The following is a 6,668-nucleotide window of genomic DNA, read 5'->3' as shown; positions in this document are numbered from 1 at the left end:
CTTATTCCTTTAGCACGCATTTTGTGCGTTAATACGCCATGGTCACACTTGTCGAAGGTTTTTGTAAAGTCTGTGTATATTACATCTGCATTCTTTTTGTCTTCTAATGCATCTAGGACCTTGTCGTAGTGATCCAGTAGTTGGGACAGACAGGAGCGACCTGCTCTAAACCCATGTTGCCCTGGGTTGTGTAATTGATGGGTCTCTAGGTGGGTGGTGATCTTGCTTCTTAGGACCCTTTCAAAGATTTTTATGATATGGGATGTTAGTGCTATCGGTCTGTAGTTCTTTGCTATTGCTCTACTGCCCCCCTTTGTGGAGTGGGGCTATGTCTGTTGTTTTTAGTAACTGTGGGACGACCCCCGTGTCCATGCTCCCTCTCCATAGGATGTGAAAACCACGTGATAGGGGCTTCTTGCAGTTCTTGATGAACACTGAGTTCCATGAGTCTGGCCCTGGGGCAGAGTGCATGGGCATGTTATTTATCGCCTGTTCAAAGTCATTTGGCGTCAGGATAACATCAGATAGGCTTGTGTTTACCAAATTCTGTGGCTCTCTCATAAAAAAAAATCATTTAGATCTTCGACTCTCAGTCTGGTGAGCGGCTTGCTAAAAACTGAGTCATATTGGGACTTGAGTAGCTCACTCATTTCCTTGCTGTCATCTGTGTAGGACCCATCTTGTTTAAGTAGGGGCCCGATACTGGATGTTGTTCTCGACTTTGATTTGGCATAAGAAAAGAAATACTTTGGGTTTCTTTCAATTTCATTTATGTCTTTTACTTCTTCCCGCGATTCCTGACTCCTATAAGATTCCTTTAGCTTTATTTAGTTCGATGTTTGCTATTTCTCTGACCAGTGTCTTCCTATGCATTGCACATATATTGGCCTCTTTTAGCCGCTCTGTTATTCTTTTCCGTCGCCTGTAAAGGGAGCGCCTGTCTTCAGTGGTCAGTCGTCACGTGAGGTCACAGACCCTGAGCTGCTTTGGGGATTAGTGTGGACGGTTACAAAGCATGGCTTGCTTCTGCAGTGTTTTAAAAATTGAGGTTGGAGAGTTGAAGGAGGAGGTCTTGCTTCTCCAGGAGGAGATTAGGAGGCTGAAGGACCACTTCAATGGGTCTGGGAGAGAGTGTGAGGTGGCTGGAGTTGTGGGGAATGAGGCTTCAAGTGAGGTGCAGTCTATCTCTCGCTGTGAGGAGGCTGTAGTTGGGGAGGTAGCAACGGCTACCAGCAGTGAGGTGCAGTCCAGCACCTGCTACAAGTGGCGAGTGGTTCACAGTAATGGAAGGCGCATCAGAGTAAGGAAAGTTAAGAGTGAAGATCTGAAGGTAGGAAATCGCTTCTCTGTTCTTCAGGATGAATGTACTTCAGTGGCCAGTGAAGGTAAGGGTACTACTGCCCCTGCTAATGGAGGTAAGCGCATTCTTGTGGTTGGTGACTCTCAGGTAAGATATATTGACCGTGCTTTTTGTAATAGGAATAAGAAGATGAGAGATAGAGTGTGCTTCCCTGGAGCTGGTGTTGGGGACATTGTCAACAGGCTGGATAATATCATGTCAGGTAATGGGAACAAGCCCATTATCTGTCTCAGTGCTGGTGGAAATGATATTGGGAAGGGTATGAGAGAAGAGCTGCTAGATAAGTACAGGTCAGCTATAGATTTCATTAAGTCTAAGGGAGGGATCCCAATCATATGTAGCATCTTGCCTAGAAGGGGAGTAGGAAATGAATGGTTGTCTAGGGCAATTGGTGTAAATTGCTGGCTAGACAGATACTACAAGGAACTTGCAATCCCATTCATTGACAACTGGAACAACTTTTATGGCAAACATGATATGTATGCAAGGGATGGGGTACATCTCTCTGGGGCTGGGGTGGTAGCACTTGCAGACTCGATTGAGAAGGCCATTGGTGAAATGCCTATGATTTTAAACTGATGGAAGATAGAGGTATGGGTGTGTGTGGGAAACAAGCAGGTTGCAACACTTGGGTTGGAAACAGTAAATGTATAAAAGGCATTCAGCATGAAGTTATAAATAAAGACAATAGATCAGGTCAGCAAACAAAGGGGGACAGCAGAGGGCAGCAAGGGACTAGCTCCCTTAAGGTTTACTATACTAATAGCAGGAGTGTAAGAAATAAGATAGATGAGCTAAGATTAATTGCAAGTGCAGGAAACATAGATATTATTGCTATAACAGAGACCTGGCTCAATCTGAAAGATAGAGAGATGCCCTCTGAATGTCACATACAAGGCTATAAATTATTCCACACTGACAGGGTCAACAGGAAAGGTGGTGGAGTAGCGATGTATGTCAGAGACAATTTAAATTGTTGTGTTAGACAAGATATTAAATTAGAAGCGTCAGCCACTGAATCTGTTTGGTTACAGCTTCTCGAGGGCCGAGAAAAACTAATTTTGGGTGTGATTTACAGGGCCCCAAATCTTGATAGGGAGTGCAGTAAACTTCTATGGGACGAAATTCGTAAGGCATCTACATACGAAAATGTTGTGCTAATGGGAGATTTCAACTATAGACAGATTGACTGGAGCAATTTGACAGGAAATTTAGAGTCAGGTGACTTTCTTGATACGATCCAGGATTGTTTTTTAAAACAGTTTGTGACAGAGCCAACTAGGGGAAATAACCTCCTTGACTTGGTTCTTGCCAGTAGGGAAACACTAATTAATAATCTTGAGGTTAATGATGAGCTTGGGGAAAGTGATCACAAATCACTCAGTTTTAATATATCATGGAATTCCCCTAATAATGGCAATCAAGTCTCCGTCCCTGACTTTCGCTTGGCTGATTTCATAGGACTGAAAAATTACTTAGGTGGGCTGAACTGGAATGACCTGACTAAGGGTCAGGTAGGTGGTGATGGTTGCCGATATGATGCTTTCCAGGGCATAGTTCTAGCTGCTCAGTCAAATTATGTTCCAAATAGGGAAATCAGATCAAACAAAAATGATCCTAAATGGATGAACAATAGATTAAAATATCTGATTGGTCAAAAGAGAGGCATATATAGGCAAATCAAAAGAGGAGAGGGGCAATTGAGAAATCGATATATTCAGTTAAAGAGAGAAATAAAAAAGGGAATTAGAAAAGCAAAAAGAGATTATGAGGTTAAAGTTGCAAGAGAATCGAAGACTAACCCAAAAGGATTCTTTCAGGTATACAGAAGTAAGATCAGGGACAAGATAGGCCCACTCAAAAGTTCCTCGGGTCAGCTCACTGACAGTGATAAGGAAATGTGTAGAATTTTTAACACATACTTCCTCTCAGTTTTTACACAGGAGGATACCAGCGATATTCCAGTAATGATAAATTATGTAGAACAGGACGATAATAAACTGTGCACTATTAGGGTCACAAGTGACATGGTCCTTAGGCAAATAGATAAATTAAAACCTAACAAATCCCCAGGCCCTGATGAACTGTATGCAAGGGTTCTAAAGGAATGTAAAGAGGAGCTTAGCACACCTTTGGCTAATCTTTTCAACATATCACTACAAACTGGCATGGTGCCAGATAAGTGGAAAATGGCAAATGTGATACCTATTTTCAAAACAGGTGACAGGTCCTTAGCTTCGAACTATAGACCAATAAGCCTAACCTCCATAGTGGGAAAATTTATGGAATCAATAATTGCCGAGGCAGTTCGTAGCCACCTTGAAAAGCATAAATTAATCAACGAATCTCAGCATGGTTTTACAAAGGGGCGTTCCTGCCTTACGAATTTATTAACTTTTTTCACTAAGGTATTTGAGGAGGTAGATCATGGTAATGAATATGATATTGTGTATATGGACTTCAGTAAGGCTTTTGACAGGGTCCCACATCAGAGACTGTTGAGGAAAATTAAAGCACATGGAATAGGAGGAGAAATTTTTTCCTGGATAGAGGCATGGTTGACAAATAGGCAGCAGAGAGTTTGCATAAATGGGGAGAAATCAGAGTGGGGAAGTGTCACGAGCGGTGTTCCACAGGGGTCAGTGTTGGGCCCCCTGCTGTTCACAATCTACATAAACGACATAGATGAGGGCATAAAGAGCGACATCGGCAAGTTTGCCGATGACACCAAAATAGGCCGTCGAATTCATTCTGACGAGGACATTCGAGCACTCCAGGAAGATTTGAATAGACTGATGCAGTGGTCGGAGAAGTGGCAGATGCAGTTTAATATAGACAAATGCAAAGTTCTAAATGTTGGACAGGACAATAACCATGCCACATATAAACTAAATAATGTAGATCTTAATATTACGGATTGCGAAAAAGATTTAGGAGTTCTGGTTAGCAGTAATCTGAAACCAAGACAACAGTGCATAAGTGTTCGCAATAAAGCTAATAGAATCCTTGGCTTCATATCAAGAAGCATAAATAATAGGAGTCCTCAGGTTGTTCTTCAACTCTATACATCCTTGGTTAGGCCTCATTTAGATTATGCTGCACAGTTTTGGTCACCGTATTACAGAATGGATATAAATTCTCTGGAAAATGTACAAAGGAGGATGACAAAGTTGATCCCATGTATCAGAAACCTTCCCTATGAGGATAGACTAAGGGCCCTGAAACTGCACTCTCTAGAAAGACGTAGAATTAGGGGGGATATGATTGAGGTGTATAAATGGAAGACAGGAATAAATAAAGGGGATGTAAATAGTGTGCTGAAAATATCTAGCCTAGACAGGACTCGCAGCAATGGTTTTAAGTTGGAAAAATTCAGATTCAGGAAGGATATAGGAAAGTACTGGTTTGGTAATAGAGTTGTGGATGAGTGGAACAAACTCCCAAGTACCGTTATAGAGGCTAGAACGTTGTGTAGCTTTAAAAATAGGTTGGATAAATACATGAGTAGATGTGGGTGGGTGTGAGTTAGACCTGATAGCTTGTGCTACCAGGTCGGTTGCCGTGTTCCTCCCTTAAGTCAATGTGACCTGACCTGACTAGGTTGGGTGCATTGGCTTAAGCCGGTAGGAGACTTGGACCTGCCTCGCATGGGCCAGTAGGCCTTCTGCAGTGTTCCTTCGTTCTTATGTTCTTCTTATGTTCTTATGTCCCACTTTATGTTGTTGTTACTGAAGTTGAATTTGGTGAAGGTTCCCTCGTGTCTGATCACATTTTGTCGGTCTGGGGCTCCGCACATACATGTTTGAACCTCGATTATGTAGTGATCCGAGTATATTGTTTTTTATATGGTGACATTTCGTATCAGATCATCATTGTTAGTAAAGATGAGGTGCTGTATTACCTCCTGTTCTGGCGCTGTATTAGCTCCTGTTTTGGCGCTGTATTACCTCCTGTTCTGGTGCTGTATTACCTCCTGTTCTGGCGCTGTATTACCTCCTGTTTTGGCGCTGTATTACCTCCTGTTCTGGCGCTGTATTACCTCCTGTTCTGGTGCGGTATTACCTCCTGTTCTGGCGCTGTATTACCTCCTGTTCTGGTGCTGTATTACCTCCTGTTCTGGCCCTGTATTACCTCCTGTTCTGGTGCTGTATTACCTCCTGTTCTGGCCCTATATTACCTCCTATTCTGGTGCTGTATTACCTCCTGTTCTGGTGCTGTATTACCTCCTGTTCTGGTCCTGTATTACTTCCTGTTCTGGTGTTGTATTACCTCCTGTTCTGGCCCTGTGTTACCTCTTGTTCTGGCCCTGTATTACCTCCTGTTCTGGCGCTGTATTACCTCCTGTTCTGGCGCTGTATTACCTCCTGTTCTGGTGCTGTATTACCTCCTGTTCTGGAGCTGTATTACCTCCTGTTCTGGTGCTGTATTACCTCCTGTTCTGGCCCTATATTACCTCCTGTTCTGGTGCTGTATTACCTCCTGTTCTGGCGCTGTATTACCTCCTGTTCTGGTGCTGTATTACCTCCTGTTCTGGTGCTGTATTACCTCCTGTTCTGGTACTGTATTACCTCCTGTTCTGGCCCTGTATTACCTCCTGTTCTGGCCCTATATTACCTCCTGTTCTGGTGCTGTATTACCTCCTGTTCTGGCCCTGTATTACCTCCTGTTCTGGCGCTGTATTACCTCCTGTTCTGGTGCTGTATTACCTCCTGTTCTGGTGCTGTATTACCTCCTGTTCTGGCCCTATATTACCTCCTGTTCTGGCCCTGTATTACCTCCTGTTCTGAAGCTGTATTACCTCCTGTTCTGGCCCTGTATTACCTCCTGTTTTGGCGCTGTATTACCTCCTGTTCTGGTGCTGTATTACCTCCTGTTCTGGCCCTGTATTACCTCCTGTTCTGGTGCTGTATTACCTCCTGTTCTGGTGCTGTATTACCTCCTGTTTTGGCGCTGTATTACCTCCTGTTCTGGTGCTGTATTACCTCCTGTTTTGGCCCTGTATTACCTCCTGTTCTGGTGCTGTATTACCTCCTGTTCTGGTGCTGTATTACCTCCTGTTCTGGCGCTGTATTACCTCCTGTTCTGGTGCTGTATTACCTCCTGTTCTGGTGCTGTATTACCTCCTGTTCTGGCCCTGTATTACCTCCTGTTCTGGTGCTGTATTACCTCCTGTTCTGGTGCTGTATTACCTCCTGTTCTGGTGCTGTATTACCTCCTGTTCTGGTGCTGTATTACCTCCTGTTCTGGTGCTGTATTACCTCCTGTTCTGGCGCTGTATTACCTCCTGTTCTGGTGCTGTATTACCTCC

This window comes from Cherax quadricarinatus, chromosome 24 (genome assembly GCF_038502225.1).
Source record: "Cherax quadricarinatus isolate ZL_2023a chromosome 24, ASM3850222v1, whole genome shotgun sequence".
In the NCBI taxonomy this organism is placed as follows: Eukaryota; Metazoa; Arthropoda; class Malacostraca; order Decapoda; family Parastacidae; genus Cherax; species Cherax quadricarinatus.
Note: the sequence above shows the minus strand (reverse complement) of the source record.